This window comes from Rhinatrema bivittatum, chromosome 1 (genome assembly GCF_901001135.1).
Source record: "Rhinatrema bivittatum chromosome 1, aRhiBiv1.1, whole genome shotgun sequence".
Classification (NCBI taxonomy): domain Eukaryota; kingdom Metazoa; phylum Chordata; class Amphibia; order Gymnophiona; family Rhinatrematidae; genus Rhinatrema; species Rhinatrema bivittatum.
The window spans coordinates 796,066,743-796,089,222 of record NC_042615.1 but is presented as its reverse complement, the minus strand read 5'-3'; positions in this window follow the sequence as shown (position 1 = coordinate 796,089,222).

The window sequence follows — 22,480 nt, the reverse complement described above, 5'->3', positions numbered from 1 at the left end:
CGTTTCAGCAGATAAGCTATTACTAAGATAATTTCCTTGGCAGGTAATATAAAATCATTAAATCCTTCTTCGCCATTCTAATTTGTATTTCATTCCTGAACAGATAGTGAAAGCTGCTTCTACTTACCTACTCACATCCCCATGAATTTAAGTATAATGAGGGTGCCACTAAGCTGATCCTCAGCAAAATATCATGCAGGCATTACACTGATGAAGCAGGCTACTAAAACTGCAAAGGTTTCAATAGACATTTGTGGGCAACCTGCAAGTGGCTACAGTGCAAAGCAATATAATTTTTTGGGGGGTTGCAGATTGTCCATATAAGTCTGAAGAGATGTAACTGTATTTATCTTGGAGAAAGCTGGAGTCTTAGCAGTTTGAGATACATGTTATTGGACCAGCATAATAATTATTGAAATGGTTTGCTGTAATGGGCTTAGGAGATATCATAGTCTCTTCTTCATTTATAACCAAACTAGTCAAAAGTACCCAGTGTTGTTCATGTTGTCTGGTTCAGCATGCAGGTGCAGTTCCTCAGCCACAACTGGAACTTCTCACAGACATTACTTTTCCTTGGATCCTGCAGAACTCCATCACAGCTTCTCACTTTACTTCAACCCTTTTTGGTCTTGGTCTCTTCTCTCTGCTTCTTCTAACTTTCAACTCCTGTAGGGCTTTCTGGAAACCCCAATTCTCCTTTCAACATTTCACTCCTTAACTCCTTCTGAATCCCTTATCATAACTGGATGTAGTACCTGTTCCTTCTCCTTGGGTCAAACCCCTCCATAGCCTCCCACCCTGAGACTCCTTCCTCCTTCTGCAGCTAATCCTCATGGAACAACTTCTTTTATACCACTCTGATACCTTTCTCTGTTGGACTGAGTCACACTCTTCCACGCATTCCACTTGACCCCCTATGCTAGAAAATTCCACATTTTAATATACAGGCTACAGTCACTATAAGCAGCATTCCAATATCCATACATTATCTAATGGCCAGAGTTCCACATGACGATGGTCAGACCGACCTACTGACCGACACAAACCTTTTATTCATGAAGGGTTATAACTATAATGTAGCAGTTCTCTCTAAGTTGTTTTTTTCCTTTCTTTTGCTTATATTTCTAGATCTTGACCATTTTTATGCCATTGATCCAGATTACTCTTTGCTTCTTCTCTCTCCGTTTCCCTCTGTCATGCTGTCCAGAGTGAGTCAAGATAATTTGCTATAGAAAATTGCTGTGGATTTCTTCACGGGATCAATTCTGTCCTTTAAAGACATTTTCAAAAAGAAGGAAATAGGCTCCAGGCTAGGGGCAGGAGTATTTGGAGGATCTTTTTTTTATTATTATTGTTTTGTAGCAGATGGGTGGCCTTATTAAAAAAATAAAATGTTGTTGGCTTTTATTTCATTTTGTTTTAAAAATGAACTGAAACAAAATGGAGAATTACATTAAAACGTTCCATTTCATTTCAAATGACTACACATACCTAGTTCTTCTGCCTCTCATTTGATATCATGTCCTTCCAGATCATCTTCAGAATTCTTCTTTATCTGAGCTCTCAATGTCAACAAATCCCCAAACTGTGGAGATTACAGGACAATACATTTGATATCAGATACATCTAATATACTTTTGCAGGTCATTAAAAACTGAATCACACCAATGGTTGAACATCATCTACATGAAACACAATTAGGATTTGAATAAGAAGAGGAAAAAAGAAATGGTATTTATTGACAATAAATGATAGCTGAGCGAATGAGTCATATGACGACAGATATATATCTTTGTTTTATTGACCATGCAAAGGTGTTTGATACAAGCAATCATAACAAACTGGTAGCAATAAAAATGCAGAGCCGATGTATCAAAACATGAAATCAGATTAATCATGAATTTATATTGGAATCAAACAGCTACATCAGAATGTAAGCAGAAAGCACATATAACATGGCAATAAGAGGAGTACGGCAGGTTACATAGTGCATTATTAATCTCAGAAGCTTGGGAAGAATGAGAAGGTATAATCTAGACAAATTTATATGCTGATGACTCAGTACTATTGGCATCAAAGAAGTAAGAGCTACAAGTGACAATAAATAGATTATATGTAACCTGCAAGGTCTATGGAATGAGTTTGAACATCAAGAACATGAAAATTATGATAATCAGCGAAAAGAATACCCAGTGCTACATTTATTTTTTTTTTTTTGATGGAATTAAGCTGGAACAAATGAAAGAATATAAATATATAAGTATCTGGATCACAGAAAATGAAGAATGTTTAACAGAAGTAAAAGAGAAGAAATTGAAATGCATAAAATGACTTTTGAGATGTTAAGAAGATTTATGGGAGGAATTTAATTTTGAAATTAAAGAAAAGGCTACCGAGTGCATTCATCTTCTGATATGTTACAAATCATATGCCAGGGATGGCCGGCTCCATTCCTTAAGAAGCACAAACAGGCCTGTTTTTCAGGAGGTCCATAATGAATATGCATGAAATATATTTGCATACAATGCAGTTAATCTATCTCAGACATTTCATTGCAGATCTCCTGAAAACCAGGACTGTTTGTGGCTCTTGAGGCCCAGAGTTTGCCAATCCTGTCATATGTCATTGAATCGGGCACTTATAGTACAGGAGTAATACTGAAAATTCAGGCATTTGAAATGCAATGTTATAGAGATAGATGGTCATTTTAAAATGAGCCCGTGTGCGTCCATACACATCCGTGTTAGCACGTGAGCGAAGATACGCTGGCACTTTAAATCCTACGTGCACTTATGCACATATGTTTTAAAATACACCAACTGGGTGTAAGTATACTTCTAATTTTAAGAGGTTACTTGAGCAGAGCTAGCATGTGTGTGTCTTACATAGGACTTTTCTGGCTTTTACGCGCATAAGTAAGCAGATTTTAAAACATGCTCGCGTGAGGCACATTCTTAGCTTTCCAATTAGTCCAGCAGTTTGTTCAGTTAATACTGAGGTCATTCAGGCCCCTCTGGTTCTTCATTGTGCACAGCACCCAGTTGACTTGGACCCCTGCCCCCTGTTCTATAAACCCTAAATTTTGAGATCTACAGACTTACCCTCATCATGAGGAGCAGTAAAGTTAGGCGAATATCTAGCGCATGCATGCTATGGATTTCGGTTTTAAAATGCAGCGTCACACGCCCTGGAATGCCCATTCCCCACCCTTTTTTCTGCCCCCTCCCCCCTTTTCTCTTACGCATGCACGGGTTCATCCACGTGTAATTTGAGACTTTTTAAAATCCGCATTGCTTGCGTGCAGCCCACATACTTGAGTATGTGGGGCATTTTTGCAAGAGCTACACTTTTAAAATTGACCTCCTAGACAAGGAAGGCTTCTGGGAGTTTGCCCAGTAATATAAAAACACACTCAACTCATCAAAGGTATGAGAGATTGAATTCCTTATTCTTCTACATTCTGCAGAAATTCTGCAAGCTTATTAGTTCCGGGTTCTTTATTTTTTGAGAAGTTTTTTATCACTTTCTGTGTTAGTAACTATAAAAGGTTATGTCTGTCCATCATCATTGTAAAGCTGTTTTCCAATATGCTCTTTTTTTTCATTGACCCAGCAGTTGCCTCCTGCTCCTTCCAGCCTTTAGCTATATGAGAACCAGCCTTTATTCGCCTTCCTTCATAACTATCCCAAGTTTCTTCTCCCCGTTTTATACCTTTCTCCCACCTCAGTCCCGACATCACAGCAACAGTCTTTGGCAAGGGCCCAGAAACCAGGACAGCTAACCTGGGCCCTGAAAGGCCAGCATTCAGAAAAGCAGTGAACAGATAATTTATCCAGCTGAATTTTGCTAGGCAGGTAATCAGGGATTTTCGAATTTCAGTGAGATACACAGCTCGCTGAATACTCAAACAAAGTTGTCTGGGCAATTTTCCCAAATAAGTTTCACACTTAAGCAGCTATGTTTGATTATACCCTGTTAGGTTTTAAGTTGTAGTATTCAAATAATTTTAGTGTTAACCTGCTATATTCAACCAGCTGATTATGTGGCAGGCCAGATTCTGCATCCCCCAGCCCACTAAAAATGTTAAACTGATGTGGGCATTGGCAGCCAAACCTCCTCCTTCTCCTGCCCCAAGCCACCCAATAGACAAACATTTCAGGGTATCCCAACCCAAAACTTCCCGCTTCACTTGCCACCCTCTAAAATCCCAGTGGCTGTTGGGTCCATTTAGCTCCCATCAGCATCTAGTATTGCTGTCAGAGTATTATTGCTGTCTAAGCAATGCTGCATGCTGCCAGGAACTGGACACTTGTATTGTGCTCCTAATAGCTATAAGGGTTTTAGGGGTATGCTGGATAGATTGAGAGGGTTTGAGTTGGATTTTCTAGGTGGGGTGAGGGATAATGGGCTTAGACGAGGGGCCTAGATGCAGTATTTATTTTCCAAATGCATGGCATGGGCAAGTAGATTTCTCAGGCCAATAGGCCCACAATCTTTTTTTAATCTTTTGGGAGGCTTGGAGGAGTGGGAAAGGGTCCAGGAATACATTGCCAGATAACTTTAAACCTGTTCTCAGGGTGTTTAGATTTACTCGGCTACATGCAGTCAGATAGCACTGATATTCAGTGCTATATACCTGAGTTTACGTCTCGCCTCCAGAATTCCTTTTTGTAATGCCCCTTTGACCACTTACCTTGTGGGGCATTCCTGGGTCTGGGAGAGACCTGGTGGAAGACCCCCTATGGAAGACTCCATCAGTCCTCCTGTTCTTAGTGCCTGGTACCTCCACCTGGGGAAGGTGTTAGTGGGTGGGATTTCCCTCCATTCACCCCAGGAATAAAATGGGACTGTGAACAAGACTGGCAGTATGTACAAATATATGCAGGTTTATTAGACTATATAAGTATATACATTTCTATGTAAATCGCTAATAGGATGTCAAGCAGAACACTTATCTACTCATGATTAATAGTATCAGGCATTGCAACTCTATATATTTCTACAAGATAGCAAGAACATTTAATATTTGGCAATTTGGGGTTGCTGGACCCCAAAATATCCCACCATACAGAATAGAAGGGACTTCTTACATTCCCACTTCATTAAGTATTATTATTATCCTCCTCATTTTTATCCCAAGTCGCACCCATGCATAAAGATGCAACTGGGCTGGTGGGCAGTACTGGTCTGGGGGGTCCATTGTATCTAAAACGCTGCCATCTCCTCTGTGCCACTGCTCCTCCACTGAAAGGTCAGTGGCTTCCTTAGAGGACTTGACTGTGCCTCCTGGTCTTCCACTGTGGTCCATTTCCTCCTGGGGAACTGACTCTGCCTCCCAGAATGCCAATGGGGTCCAGGCCCTCTTGGGGGACTTGACTCCAATCTGGATCTGCAACAGGGATCCCCTTCCTTGTAGTGGTCCTGGAGATACCTCTGTCTGCTGCTGGGGTCCAAAGCCTTCTGGGGGACCACTCACTCTGCATCTGGGGTCCACACCCTCCTTGGATACCACTCAATCTGCTGCTGGGGTCCCCTTCCTCCTGGGAAACTGTTTGATCTGCTACTGGAATGTCCTTGATCATAGGGGAGCCAACTCCACCTCTGGATTTTCCTCAGTAGGAAAGCTTTCCCTAGCTTGATTTACAGATCCCTTAGGCTCATGGTTTGTTTAATGTTCAATGATTCAGGCCCTCAGCAGTCTCAGCTTTCATGATTTTAGCTCTGCTAAGTTCATGTCCAGTCATTCATTGTTATCAAGCCTGGATGGATCATCTTCACTCAACCAAAAGGTCAAGTCCCAGACAGGATTATGGAAAGAGATTATGTGCACACCTTTTTATCCTACCTGTCCTTTTCTTCCTGCTGTCTGAGAACTGGGTACCCAAGGGTCTGAATTCCTTTGTTAGTCAGGATGAAAATCTGCTTGCTTACTAGGACTGTTTTTCAGTACATTTCTCTCATAAATCCCTCTCTCATTCAGAATTCTCAAATGCAGGACTTTTCCAGTGAAAGTTCTGTAATTTAGGATTTTGCACTCCTTTGATTTAAAGTGATATTCCACTGCAAGTTACCAATAGTAGTCCTGGGAGCTGTGTCATGTAAATCCCCTACCTGAGTCTCTGACTCATTTATTCAATGGTCATTTAAGCACCTTCACAGTAAGAGGTCTGGCAACCTTTTCAATCTCATTCTGGGTTTCCTGGGCTGGAGGCTCATGTTACATAGTTGCATTGTCCTCTTTCTCTCTCTCTCTGCTACAGTCCACTTAAATGGTAGCATGCTCTTTAACCCCCCCCCCCCCCCCCCCCACACACACACACCCCTTTCCCTTGGGAGGGCGTTTCATTTTTTTCTATCCAAGTGCTTTAGCTGGGTAATGGCTTATATAACTAAAACTTATGCAGAGTGCTAGGGGAAATATTTAAGAGATTTGTCCAGATAATCCCCAAACTTAGCTGCACAAATCCTTTTCAAATATTTACTTCTAAGCATTGCTATTGAGCGTTGAATGATCCCCTTGGAATATTCAGCTCTGACTGACCTGGAAAGCAAAAGACCAGGCCCGGGAATCAAAACTACATCCTCTGTGTGGCAGGGCACAGACAGACACTAAGCTAATAGAGCAACCCTGTCCTATACACTCAGACATATCCAGAAGAGGAAGAAACAGCGTTATATGTTGAAGTTTTACAAACTCATAGTTTTATGTCTTCTTTAAAAAGGAGATTTTGGAAGACTAGAAAAATGTCTTTGATCTGCAACTGAGATACTTTTGGGGGAGGGGTAATAGAACTGAAATTGTAGAAAATAATAACTATCAGATGTTATTTCCTGAGAAATCAGAAATAAAAATACATTGTTTAGTTGTATCATCTGAAAAAGAAATCTAGGAATACAGATTTGCCATGTTAATAATATTAAAACTGTTGTATATTGCTGGAAAGGAACATAGAGAAACACAATACAAAGAAACAAACAAGCTGCATGCTGTTCAAGTCTTTGAGTTCTCTTGACCTCAAAATAGAAACAAGGAAATGAAATGCAATACTAGAAGGCCAAGGTGAAAGGATAAGTAACTCAAGAATGATGTTAGCCAAAATGTCTACCAGATGTCATGTTTGCTTAATACACTATTACAACTTTGAAAAATAAGCTATTAAAAACGTATGTAGTATCCTGAATTTCTGATGGTGGACCCCATGGTTTTGTCAGAGTACAAAAAATAATAATATTAATCACTGACTCAGAATACACTGTATTTTTGTTCAGTATACAAGAAAAAGGGGAAGGATTATGTAAAATTGACAAGAAACAGAGGCTTAAATATCTGTGAAATGGTCATAAATCAATTTAAAAAAAAGTATTTAAAGCACTATCACAATTGAAAGTAGATACATGAATGGAGCCTGATGGGATAGAAGTGTGCTATGCCCATCATAGCCTTTTTTAATTTGCCTTTGGAATTAGGGAAAATACTAGGGTACTAGTGGAGAACAGACGTAGTTCCTCTTCATAACAGTGTGCATAGAAAGGAGGCAGGTAATGACATACATGGCGAACCTTACTTTAGTATTTGTTAGGCAACATTGTGAACACACTGATAAAGAAATGAAGAGTGTGTATTCCTTCTCTCAATGCCAAACACTGCTGGGCTTCCACCCACGAGACTTTTTGATATATGGATATCTACGTGCCTCGATCTGCTCCCTTACTAAGGGTGTGGAGAGCCGGCTCACTAATCCTACTTTTACGTCACTGACTTTTTGCTTTCAACAGCGGCAGGCCTCTTTGTCCAAACTGTATAAACTGCTTACTACTATATTGCCTTGTCCCATTTTTCTCAATTTGCTCTCTAAGTGGTCCATTGACTGTCAAGAGGAACTGGAAGAACACATGCTTACCAATTCCTATGCCTCTATTGCTGGCATTACGAATAATGTGGGTCTGAGAGAATTACAACAGCGGGTGTTCCATTGAATTGTCTACTCTCCGGCTCGAGCGCACCGTATGGGAATTGTACAGTCTGCTGCCTGTCTCAAATGTTCTAATCCGGCGGCATCCCTCATTCATTGTCTGTGGACCTGTCCTTTGATTCAGGACTTTTGGACCTCCATCAGGATATTTTTGTCGACTTTGTTCCACACGGACCTCCATTGGTCATGCTCTTTTTGCATTCTTAACAATGATGTTGGGGATGAGAGCATTAATGTCGACAATACAGGCTTCCTAGCCAAGGCGTGTCTTATTGCCAAGAAATGTATCTTACTTAAATGGATTGCACCGGACGCGCCAAGCCTTGCTATGTGGTCAGCTCTTCTGACAGAACTTTTTCAACTAGAGTATGGCTCTTTATACAAACGTTTTTCTCCTAGGAAGAAATGGGTCTTCCGCACCATCTGGATTGACTATTATGGTTCATTGTCCTTAACAGTGAAAAAGTTGGCACCATTGTAGGGGTCTGATGTGTCAGATGTTGCGAATGTCTGCGGGTTTCTCTTGGGGGAGGTTGCGGGGGTGGCTGGTATATGTAGGCGCCTAGTGGGATATATATGCTATGTCTGGTGATCTGCACTCTGTAATAATATCTAATGCAAGGTATGTTTCTTGACCGCTTCACTCTAATCAGAAGTGTGAGATTCTCTACAGATCAAGGGGGAGGGATTTGAGAGTGTTTGAGTTGAAAACTTGGGTGGCGTGTTATTCTGTTTTGATGGCTGTTATTGCTGTATTTTCTGTGTCTCCCAATAAAATTGCGTTGGGAAGAAATGAAGAGTGTACAGTACTTTGAATCATGTACCTTAAAGGAGCCTGGACTGCTGAGTGCAGATCTTGTTAAACCAATTAGATTGAATTCTTTAATAAAATGACTAACGTATCAGACTAGGGAGGTAGAGCAGATGTTACCAATTTTGACCTCAGTAAAGCCCTTGACAAAGTTCCACATATACTGGTAAGAACATCAGTTGATGTGGGAATAAGACAGAGAGATCTTAACTGGATGAAGATTTGGTTAAGCATCAGAACTCACAGTTGTGGTAAATGGAGTCTACTCTGGTGAAAGTAAGATGAGCAGAGCGCTGCATCAGAGCTTAGTGCTGGGGTCAGTATTTTCCAATGTGTAGGAATCCTGTTAGTGCCTTACTAGCTTTAGTTAGGTTTATACGATTTGGTGAGGGGAGACCCAGTTTAGGGATAAAGAGTTTGCAGCTCCCCCATGTGGAATTCTTGCAATGGAACTATCCTTTTGTTTATTCAGAGAGATCACCATTTTACACATGTGGATCCTCTTTACTTTTGAGGAGGCAGCATGTGCTGTGCTGTACTCTCATTTTTCTAATTCTTAACTTTAAGCTCCATGGAGTTCCTTCTTTTGGATGAGAGTTTTTTTTTTTCTACCCTCTCATTCCATTCCTTAATCTATAATTAAGCATTTAAGTTTGAAGTGCCAAATCCTTTTGGACTCAGTTAAGTTCACTTAATTTTGATACTCAATCCAAAGGGAGAGAGTCCCTTCCAGCAAGAGGAATCTGAGATCATCAAGATCCAACGGGGGGGGGGGGGGGGGGGGGGGTGATGTTTAGCCATCCTGTGTGAGAGGAAGAAGAATGGAGAGAGAAGGATAGGAGGTGGACCACATTAATGGCCCATGAATATCTATCGAACATTGGGAGATGAGGAGATAAATACAAGATAATACAAGAGAAGGTAGGATATAAAAAACTAAATAGTAAGGGTAGATTTTAAAAGCCTGCACATGTAAATCCTGCTGGATTTACACGCACAGGGCACTCGCATGCCGGTGCGCCTATTTTGCATAGGCCGCCGGCGCGCGCAAAGCCCTGGGACACGCGTAAGTCTGAGGGCTTGCTAAAATGGGCGGCCTGGGGAGGCGTGTCTGTGGTCCGGGGGCATGTCCGGGGGCGTGTCTGCAGTCCGGGGTGGTCCAGGGGCATGGCCGAGTGCCCCGACACAGTGGCCTGTGTCGGGGCCTGGCCAGCTGGCGCGTGCGAGTTATGCCTGCCAGCCTGCCAGCGGCAGGCATAACTCCATTGAACAAGGTGGGGGTGGATTTAGGTAGGGCCAGGGGAGTGGGTTAGATAGGGGAAGGGAGGGAAAGGTGGGGGGGACAAAACAAAATTCCCTCCAAGGCCGCTCCAATTTCGGAGCGGCCTTGGAGGGAATGGAGGCAGGCTGCGCGGCTCGGCGTGCACAGGCTGCCAATTTTGTGCAGCCTTGTGTGCGCCGACCCCGGATTTTAAAAGATACACGTGGCTAGGCGCGTATCTTTTAAAATCTGGCGTACTTTTGTTCGCGCCGGTTGCACGAACAAAAGTACACGCACGCATATTTTTTTTAAATCTGCAACTAAATGTTTTAAAGTACACCTTTGATACTTAAACTACCATAGGCGAGAAACATAAAAGCATTGCCCAGAATCCAGGGATCAGTCCTTGGACCAGTTATGTTCAACATTTTTGTGAGCGATGTAATAAAATGATTGTTAGGAAAGGTTTGTCTTTTTGCTGATGATACCAAAATCTGTAACAGGGTGGATAGTCAGGAAGGTGTAGAAGACATAAGGAGGGATCTAGCAAAGCTCAAAGAATAGTCTAAGGTCTAGCAGCTAAGATTTAATGCTAAAAAATGCAGGATGCAAAAACCCAATGGAAAGGTTTTTGCTAATGACATTCTTCTAAGCACAAAAGAACTGTGGGATCTAAGGATAATTGTATTTGATGATCTTATGATGGCCAAACAGGTGGATAAAAGAACAGTAAAAATCAGAAAAAAATGTTTGGTTGCATAGGGAGAGGAATGGTCAGCAGAAAAAGGGAGGTGATATTGCCCCTGTATAGGTCCCTGGTGAGACCTCACTTGGAATGCTGTGTACGATTCTGGAGACCACACCTTCAAAAGGATATGTATAGGATGGAGCTGGTCCAAAGGGTAGCTACTAAAATGGTCAGTGATCTTCATTCTAAAGTATATGGGGATAGTCTTAAAGATCTAAACATGTATACTGTAGAGGAAAGGCAAGATAGGGAAGATATGATAGATATTCAAATATCTCAAAGGTTACTATGCACAGGAGATGAGTCTGTTTCAATGGAAAGGAGGCTGTAGAGCAAGAGGGTCATTTAATGAGGTTGAAAGGGGGTAGACTCAGGAGTAATCTTAGGAAATATTTCTTTACAGAGAGGGTGGTGGATGCATGCAACAGATGCCCAGTGGAAGTGGTAGAGACAAAATCTGTCTTCAAGAAAGCAAGGGATAAATACAGAAGATATCTATGGAAGTGATAGGAATTATAATGCTAAATTAATTGGATGGATGGGTGGACTGGATGGGCCATACAGTCTTTTTCTGCTGTTATGTTTATATATATTTCTATATCAAGTAATTGCAAAAATGGATTTAAATTGATATAAATTCTGAAAATAATAAAGACTGTAAGATGTCACAAAGTTACTTAAAAGCACAGCTGCAGATTTTAACTCATCATTTGTACACTATCAATAAAAAGAAATGCTGGTAACCATCAAGCAATTCTCCTTGTGATTCATTGAGTAATGAATTTATTATTCTCTGAGCTTCCACTATCTGTGCTGTGTTCTAAAGGAGTTAAGAGTGGGAAAAATTCAGAGCAATGTGAGGGCCCTGAAAGGAAACTCCACCCCCCCCCCCCCGCCCCTGCACAGGAATCCCTGGAACATCATTTGGGATAGTAATTAGAGATGTGCATTGTTTAGATCTTTTGGTTTGGGCTTCATTTTTGGCCCCCTGAAGGAAATTTCATTTTTCCCACGGTTCATTTTTCTTTTTTTTCATGGGACCCGATTTTCGTGTTAGTGCACGCTAACGAGAGTTAGCGTTGAAATTGTCTAATTCGTGAAATACGAATGCACATCTCTAGTAGTAATAGTGTCGATAGTCCACCGAAAATAAAATGTGAGATATGGCCTCTGGAACTGTTATCGGGGTTCCACCATCTCAGCGATTTCAAATGTCTTTATTACTGACATTGCAGAAGGTCTTGAAGGAACCTAAAATGTCTAATCCTGGATGATGCAAAAATCTGTAATACAGTGCATACTGGGAGAAGTAGAAAAGCAAGAAAGTTTACCAAACAAAGGCATCTTTTTTTTTTAAGGTCACAATATAGTCCATTTTGTGAGAGGAAGAAAATGGGGAGAATAACAAGAGTGAGCAGGAGATGTTGTTGGATATCTGCTGTCAGAAATACCCAAAGACAAATCAATCAACAAATAGTCAACCAAATTCCACTTTTTATTTTCTTAATTTCTATGGAGAAATAAGTGTCTATTTAATCCTTCCAACCTCTATTCTTCTATGAAAATCTGGTAACTTTTGAGTTGATCATCACCAGAAAGCTGGGCTAATATCAGTCCCATACCTATTGAGGCTGCTGGGGTATTAGGGTTCTACCTCATGTCAATTTGTGGGTCCCAAGCCACCTCACAGGGATCCATACAATGCACATCAGTTGAAGTAAAGCTCAGAAGAGGGTATTTATTACACCAGATAAAATAAACCGAAAACAACAGGCAATTGCTCATTAAACAGTTCACATATAAATAGAACAACTAGGTGAGGAATGCCAGACTTCACCTGTCCTTCAGAATTAAGCTCAGCCTGGGTTTTCCCCACAAACCTCACTGTAGCGGTCCCACAGAAGTTCACGATGGCCGTCGTCTCCTTTGGAGCCCTTCCCTTTAGCTTTGCCATTTTGAGTTGAGCTGAGTTGCTCCTTTTATCAGTTCCAGTGCCGGCTGGTTAATGGGCACCCGCAGACAGTCTGAAATTCTGGAGCAAAGTTAACCAGGAAACAAGGTCATTGCAAGAGGGGGCTAGAAGGGATGCTGGAGGGGGTCTTTGTGTCTGCGAGCATGCAAGTCCAAGAGGGAAGCAGGTTCTGCCTGGAAAGTCAGACTTTGACATCTTCAGCTAATGTCTCTCCCATAGATGATTCTGTCCCAGTATAATGTGCAAATACTGCAGAAACGGCTGACTACAGTAAAACACATTTTTAAAAACAGGTAGGTGCCTAGCCAGCCGAGATATAGCAGAGCTGCCTGCTGCCATGAAAGAGGCCTTCCAGTCCGGCAGGGTCCACAGCCCCTGAGATGGAGGGATCCGCAGGCATCTTGCAATAGTGACGCCTAGTGCTTGGATGTAGGGCCCAGGATTGCAGAAATTCAGAAGGAGCCCTGGGGCTTGAACCCAGCCGAGGTTTGTCACCTCAATGACAGTACCAACCTAAGAAGGGAGGGGATGTAAAACAGAGTTAAAAAAAAAAAAAATCCAAGGTAGCTACAAATGAAGACGCATGGTGTGGGATCCCAGCCACGAATGCTGGGTCCAAAAAAAAAGAAATATATATCAGAGAGGTATGGTCCTGTTAAAAGATTCATCAAAATCATGAAGCACCCACATAAAAGGAGCTCTGAGTCAAATTAGCAAAATTAATTAATTAAATCGGCAGCCTGAATGAGCAGACAGTACAACTACCACTGAAAAGATTTCAGTTTCCTCCAATATTATTTATAACATTTTCCCAGGTTTGTAAACGTTACAAGTAAATTAATTAGATAGCAGAGCTGCTGATCTGAATTCTTAGAACTCTGCTGACTAATGATGAATAGAGATGTCAAAAGGCAGAAACTCCTGAGATGTGACTACATCAACTTTTAGGGAGGCAGAGGTCTGATTTCCTGCTCCTTTACTCTGTTAAATAGTTAGTTCCTTCCTTACACAAACCATACCAAGTTCTGGTTTTCCATGATCTTGGCCACCTTGTCTTGTCTGTATTCCATTACTAGACTAAAAGCTCTGAGGAGCAGGGGCTATCTTTTATGTACATACTGGATGCCAACACTCCACGCATCTAGTAGTCTTATATAACAATACGGCTAAGGAGTGCTTTTTCAAATTACAAGTGCTGAAAAAGCTAAAACCTCTTCTGCGCGCATATGATTTTCGCCTAGTTCTGCAAGCAATTATCCTCACAAAAGTCGATTACTGCAATTCGTTGCTGCTTGGTCTCCCTGCTGTCACCATCAAGCCTCTCCAGATGTTACTGAACTCAGCCGCCAGGATCCTAACGAACTCAAAAAAGAGGGATCACATCACGCCAATCCTCTACAACCTCCACTGGCTCCCTATTAAATATAGAATCCTCTACAAAGTTCTGACCACCATGCACAAAACCCTACACAACTTAGCACCTATTGAGCTCACCTTCCAGCTTCACCCTAACAACTCCTCCAGACCGATTAGAAGTGCATACCAAGGCACTCTTTCCATTCCTCAAGCTAAAACATCTCTAAGGAACAGAGCCCTATCCACAGCAGGTCCTAAGCAATGGAACACTCTCCCACCTGACCTCCGACAGGACCCCTGCCAAATTTCTTTCAAGAAAAAACTCAAAACTTGGTTATTCAAACTAGCGTTTCCAGATCCCGCATATTAACCAATCATATTCTCACCTTATTTCTCACCCAGCCCATTCTCCCTAACAGTTTGACTTGACACTATGCGCTCTCAAACTCGCTCTTCCTCACCCTTATCCCACGTTTCCCATTTGAGATCCACAGACTCCCTTCTGTCCTTTGCAAGCCCTTGGTACCACATCCTCTTCCTCTCTCCCTTTTATTCAACCTAGCCCAAGTACTTGAATTGACCGCTTGTATAAATGTTTTGCTATGTGATTTCAATCTGTTTAAATTATTACGTAAGTTTTGTTTAAATTATTATTTAAGTTTTAAATTATTACCTAAGTTGCACACTATGTTACTTAAAGTTTTGCTTAGTTGTATCTTGTTCTTTGTAAAGCCCACCGGCAAGTTCTTACTGTTCATTGTAAACCGGTTTGATTTGTATCCAATGCAAGAAGATCGGTATATAAAAGCAAAAAATAAATAAATAAATAAATAAATATAAATGATTAATTGTAGTCAAAGTCATAGTCATCACACATCAAAGGGTTAATAGATTTTGTCTGTATTCATTCTATTAGCAGATACTAATGGATTAATGGCATTTAAAACAAGTTTTTGTGTGGGGGTTCACTAAGAATAGACAAAGTCTGAGAAGTTGAAAAAGGAATATATGCAGCATGAGGTTTTTTTTTTGGCAAATTAGCTTTACCCTAGGCTTGGACATTTCCTTTGGCTCTATCCTCCTGCAGATGGTGCTGTGCGATGACTCTTTCAGCAGTCCTACCAAAGAGAAGGAGAGCAGAAACTGTGTGGTTTAGTAGCTTATTCGTGAATGTTTTGGAAATCAGTAATATAAATCATAGATCTAATTTTTAGGGGTTGACAAATGGAGCAATCTGGAATAGGAATGAAAAGAATGAACTTGGAGAAATTAGAGGTTGGTGCTTGCATTTTATCTCCTGTTGCAGATGTTTCCAGCTGGCTTTACGAAATGCAGGCAGACGGTATTTAGCCTGTGAATTACTGAAACCCATTTGTAGTCTGTAGCATCTCTTCTGTACTCTGTAGTTTTTCTTCTTTTTCAAAGTATTCATTCCAGCCATTGTTTTAGAATGCTTGGATTAAAAAAGCTTTATTCTCTTTTGTTCTTGATTCAGATGTTCAGTTCTCAGTTGTTAAGTTAATTTGTTACTTTGCAACAGGAGGTTTGCTTATAAATTTTACCCCTTGGACTAAAGTTACTAAAAATCAGATTGGGGAGGGTAGGGGTGGGCAGGATAAGATAAATCTAACTCTGTGTCCTTCAAGTCTGGTTTTTCAAAACATTCTGGGAATTCAACAGTAAGAATTGTATTTTTTTTAAAAAGGATAGAAAACCAGGACCAACTCATCTGTTCTTTATGATCTGGAGCCCTAAAGTTTCGTTACCTTACCTGAAAAACACAGACAGCTATCCAGAATGGCTTTTCTATAGTCTAGAACAGGGGTGGCCAACTCTGGTCCTCGAGAGTCACAGTCAGGCCATGTTTTCAGGATATCCACAATGAAAACGTATGCGATGCATCCAATGGAGGCAGTGAATGCAAATCTATCTCATGCATATTCATTGTGGATATCCTGAAAAGCTGGCCGGCTCGTGGCTCTTGAGGACCAGAGTAGGCAATCCCTGTTCTAGAATTTGTACATCTTACCTATATTTTCATCCAAGTTGTAAGAATCAGACTTTTCTTAGTTTCGCAGATCAGATAAGATTGGATGTACTCAGTGGTGTGACTTTAAGCAGTTTTACTTATTCTATTGAGGCACACAAATCCACATAATTTCTCTAGTAGTAAACTAGCAGTAGACAACTAGAAAATGTGGAATTAAGGGTCAAAAAGCAAGTTGTAGGGTGACACCTTTTTACTGGCTCAACATAATAGCTCTGTGGCAAGCTTTTGAGAGTCATTCTTCATCAGGTCGGTGAACAAACAAAACAGGTACACGGGGTTTAAATAATACAGAGTCATTTAGCTCTTAAGCTCTCTGCTTGGGCCATTACAGTTTAATAGGGATGTGCATTCCTTTGAAATGAATGGGTAAAACACAACAAATGAGCCTATTTTCATTTCATTTCTTGGCCCATGAAACAAATAGACGAGGGGGGGGGGGGGGGGAGTGTCCCACGAATGAAAAGAATATTTTTGCTTCATTTGTTTGCTTGGTAAAACAAAAAACAAAGGTAAAGAGAAAACTTTCCCTACAATTGTGTAAGGGACATGGTTTCCCCTTACTAAAGGAATGAACCAATTGACAGGGAGGTTCCATGCAGAGATCATTGAGAGAGATTTGGGTTTACTCCCCCATGTAGGAACATGCAGATGGTGTGTCCTAGCTGGTTATCTTTCCAATGCACCTGCTATCCTTGTGGATTTTTATTTTGGAACTTGAGTTAAGAGAGTGTAGATTTTTTTTAGTTATACTTAACAAGCAGCCAGGAGCTTGCTTCTTCCTGCTGTGTATGGGAAAGGAGTAAGGGAGCTTTTCCATTTAGGAGCAGCCTCCACAGACTCATCTATCCAGCCTTTAATATTGTTTTGGACTCTTTTAAGTAACACATAAAATACTTGTACAATATTAAATATACAATACAATATGTGCCCTGGAAAATCAGATATTACATAACAACCCATAAATGACATTATTAGTACAATGTATACGTAATGCAGAACATGTGCTGATCACATTAATTATAAAAACACAAGCAATATTGAAACAATGTATCATTCAAGCAATCACAAACAATATGACAATTCCAAATGCACTTCAATATTAAATACCACAATTAATGATATTGCTCCCCTACCATCATCCTTTTTACCATTAATTGTGGTATTTAATATTGAAGTGCATTTGAAATTGACATATTGTTTGTGATTGCTTGAATGATAAATTGTTTCAATATTGTTTGTGCTCTTATAATTTATATGATCAGCACATGCTCTGCATTACTAATACATTGTACTAACATTGTCATTTATGGGTTGTTATATAATAACTGATTTTTCCAGGGCACATTTTGTATTGTATATTTAATGTTTTATTTATGTTTTAATATTTTGTAATAAATACTTTAACTATTGTACAGGTATTTTATGCGTTTTACCCTTATTGTTGTATATTGGACTCTTTAAAGCCAATTTTTGAGAATTCCCTGTGAGAACCTTGGTATCCCTTTGCAGTGGATTGGGGCATCTGCTGTATAAGGTTAGATCATGTGCAGTCTTTTGTCTCTCCTCCAGAGAATTTAAGCTGTCTCATGACCCAATGCAGAGGGATAATATTTTTGCATTAACTGTCTTTTTTGCACAAGGAGGTTTTATTCTACCCTTCCTCTTCTTGCTTGATTTTTCCCATTTTGGGTTTATTCTGATATTTTTTCCACTTGGAGCTGATAACTCATGGTACTGGGGAGTCAGCATACCAAACCTTGGGAAGAAGGAAGTCTTTCATCCAGAAAGATACAAAGGTGTTACAAATTTCATCTAAAGCAAAGGATCCCAGGAAATTGCACTACCAGGAGAAAGAAGATACAACATAAAGGTAACAAATTGCTACGGAGAGAAGACTTATAGGATGGGGTGAGAAATGCCTACCACACACGCCTAAGGGGTTAACAGAATCCAGGGAGAGAGTGAAATACCTTTCTGTTGCTGTCTGAGGACTTAAAGGATGTCTAAAGGATTCCTTGGAAGATATTAAATCTGGGCCTAAGTTCTGATTAAATATTTGGACTATATACATTCTAACTATTTTCTATGGGAAGATTTAAGCATCACATTAGGAGCTAAGGAGGATTGAAGTAACTTCAATGTTGCACTGGAGGTGGATTCTTGGGCTGAGGTGGGGTTGATGCAACCCGCGGCAAGGGGCCCACGGGCCCCCACCATCAGCAGGTGGAGTGGGCTGAAGCTAGAGGCCACATGAGCTTCACCTATACCAGCCCACATTTCCCTCGGGTTGAGCCTTTGGGTGCCGGGGCCATCAGGACAGGCGGGCCTCGAGATAGTATGATAGATGGTTCAGCCCAGAGACAGCAGCCAGCAGGTGGCATAAGTCTATCCAAGATGGGTTGCGGAACTGGAACCCGAGCACCGGGGAACAAGGAGCGACTGAAGCTGCTTGAGCAAAGAAAGGCCAAGGAATGAAAGTTCAACGCTTAGGAATGCTGCCCAAGCTTAAGTACGCTGAGAATGATGACATCAGTATCCGGGTCCATGACCAGGTTCCTGCCACTGGCCCTTTAAAAGGATTAGAGTTGCGTGCGCGCCTAGGAGGGGGCGCAGCACTGTCGGTGGCGTCTCTCCATGGAGCAAGCAGAGATGCCTGCTTGGAGGAAGAATCCTGGATGGAGGTCCAGGGCAGCACTGCAGACCAGGGACACTAGCAGGGGCCCGAAGTTGGAGCCGGCGGCCGGCTGCCACCAACAACAGAGAACTGAGCGATGAGGTCCGTCTGGGAAGGTGACAGGGCCGTGCAATGTGCCTCCCGCGGGCAGGAATCGTAACATTCAATCTATATAATCTGAGAAATTTGAGTAAGTGGGAGAAGAAGAAATTGCAGTGTAAATATAGAGTGCTTCAAAAGTGATGGGGGTTCATTTATCAAAATGCGGTAAATACCGCATGCATTAGCAAAAGGGGCATGGTTTATGCTAATCTGGTGCAAACAGCTATGTTACTGCGATACCACTGAGAGAGAGAGAGAGAGAGAGAGAGAGAGAGAGAGAGAGAGAGAGAGAGAGAGAGAGAGAGAGAGAGAGAGAGAGAGAGAGAGAGAGAGAGAGAGAGAGAGAGGAGAGAGAGAGAGAGAGAGACCAGCCATGATAACATGTCCCATGCATAAGTATTTATATCCCTAGGATAGGCCCACCTAGTAACTCGAGGTGGGGATTAGATAAGGGTGTAGGGGTTTAGGGGCCACTGTCACATTCTACATGAGACGTACAAACAGAACAGTGGTCTCTTGTGACGATTAGCTGGCCTTCGGAGTGAGGAAACTCCCTCCAAGATGGGATTTGGGCAAGGGTCTCTCAACCTACCTTGAACATCAAGGTAGGTTGAGAGACCCTTGCCCCTACACCCTTATCTAATCCCCACCTCGAGTTACTAGGTGGGCCTATCCTAGGGATATAAATACTTCATGGTCCTGACTGCTAACGCATCTGAAAGAGGTCTTGTTAAAATTGGTGTTATGGGTGTGCGATACCACTTCGCAGGCAGGCTAACCCAGCCCACTCTCCGCCCAGGTTTTGCATTTGCATCCTCTCTCCGCCCTGACTCCTCCCTGTTTCGGCATTTGCATCGCACCATACGATATGGTGCTATCGCATGCAGTAAACACGTTTTCGCATGTCTAAAAGGCCTATCGCATGCGAAAACGCCTTACCGCATTTTGATAAATGACCCCCTTTGTTAGAAGATGCAAAGTGACAAGTTACTCAATCTGCTGTCTTATTATTTATTGCTGCTAATCAATCAAATAACAGAAGTGTAAATACTAGGGATGTGCACTCGTTTGCGATGAAATAGGAAATATAGACGATATTTCCTATTTTGCCGCGGTTCGGGGGGTCAACGAAATGATAGGAAACCCATGACATTTTGTGTGGTTTTCTTAATGTTTCTTAATGTTTTTTTGGGGGGGAGAAAGGGCACATTAAAAAAAAAACAAATCCACCCCAACCCTTCAAATTTAATTAATTGCAACCCCCACCCTCTTGACCCCCCAAGACTTGCCCGACCCCCCCCCCCCCAAGACTTACCGAGTGTCCCTGGTGGTCCAGCGGGGGCCAGGGAACAATCTCCCCCTCTCAAGCCATTGGCTGCCACTAGTTAAAATGGCGCCGATGGCCCTTTGCCCTTACCATGTGACAGGGGCTAGAGCAATGGATGGCCCACGCCATTTTTTTAAGATGGTGCCGGCCGTCTATTGCTCCTACCATGTGACAGAGACTGGCCAATGGCACTGATAGCCCCTGTCATATGGTAAGGGCAAAGGGCCACCTGCGCATTTTGTTTACTGGCAGCTGACGGCCCGAGAGCAGGAGATCACTCCCGGGACCCCCGCTGGACCACCAGGGACTTTCGGTAAATTTTGGGGGGGTTGGGAGGGTGAGGGGTTGTAATTAATTAAATCTGAAGAGTCGAGGTGTTTGGGTTTTTTTTGGTTCAGGACAGCCAAAAAAAAATCGGCCTGAACCGCGGGAAATCAAATTTCCTGCGGCGGGCCGATAACAAAGGCCAAATCAAAAGGTTCGCCGAATCACATCCCTAGTATCCATTGCTGCATCTGGCAGTAAGGGTTTCACTGGTCTGGGGCACAAGGATAATGGGAATCTAAAGGACTTGAAAGAGTGGTGCAGAAAAATACTAAGGCATTCCCATCAAAGCATGAAGAGTTGGACACTTATCCATGATAAGCAGGAAGCATTTAGGATGCCTCATAAGCATCTGATCCAAAATATCAGCTCAAGCAGGCACCCATTCATTATCTGTTTCTGGAAACAGAGATAGGTGCAGATTGCTCCCTGGGATATCATGATTGGGTAGTGATGAGGCAGCTGATAGAACTTATGAAGCACTTCAAGGATGCGATGGAGGATCTGAATTCCAGAAGCATCAACCTGGGTGGAGTGATCTCTATAGTAAATATTCTGGCATAAAAATTAGAAGGCTTCCTGAATTGCCTACCTTTTATGACCCAGATATACTACCTTAGGGGTGATGCTGCTAATATGCCTACCTGATATGCCCCAGATATACCACCTTAGAAGTGATGCTATTGCTTTACCTACCTGCCTATGGAACTTGACAACTCTTGGTCTTACCCTGGCCATCCACTGATTTGAATGCTTGCTGCATGACTTCACAGGCCCTTGACGCTACTCTAGGTATCTCTATTAAGTTGATAAACTGAAGAATAGCAAATCACCTACACCCCAAGGTTCTGAAAGAAATAAAAAATGAAAATTCAGATCTATTGCTAAAGCGATTTCCTTTCTTGGATTGCAAACTGGTTAAAAGACAGGAAACAGACTTTAGGATTAAATGGTCAGTTTTTTTCAGTGGAAAAGGTAAACAGTGGAGTACCTCAGAGATCTGCACTTGGATCATTTATAAATGATCTGGAAAGGGATATGACAAGTGAGGTGATCAAATCTGCAGTTGATACAAAATTATTCAGAGTAGTAAAATCACAAGCAGATTGTGCTAAATTACAGGAGGACTTTATGAGACTTCAAGATTGGGCATCCAAATGGCAGATGAAATTTAATGTGGACAAATGCAAGGTAATGTATATAGGGAAAAATAACCCATGCTGTAGTTAGGTTCCATATTAGGAGTTACCACCCAGGAAAAAGATCTAGGCATCATAGTGGATACTACGTTGAAATCTTTGGCTTAGTGTGCTGTATCGGTCAACAAAGCAAACAGAATGTTATGAATTATTAGGAAGGGAATGGTGAATAAAATTGAGAATGTCATAATGCTTCTGTATCACTCCATGATGAGATGGGAACCTTGAAGTTGTGTGCAATTCTGGTTGCCACATCTCATATAAAATATAATTGCACGGGAGAAGGTACAGAAAAGGAAAACCAAGATGATAAAGGGGATGGAATGGCTCCCCAATGAAGAAAGACTTAAGAGGTTAGGGTGTTTCGGCTTGGAGAAGAGACAGCTGAGCTGGGATATGATAGAGGTTTATAAAATTATGAGATGGCTAGAATGGGTAAATGTGAATTGGTTATTTACTCTTTCAGATAATAGAAGGATGAGGGGGTCACTCCATGAGGTTTGCAAGTAGCACAATTAAAGAAATTGGCCAAAAATCATTTTTTCACTCAATGTCCCAATTAAGCTCTGGAATTCATTACCAGAGGATGTGGTTAAAGAAGTTAGTGTAGCTGGGTTTAAAAAATGTTTGGATAAGTTCCAGGAGAAGAAGTCCTTAAACTGCTCTCAATCAAGTTTACAGTG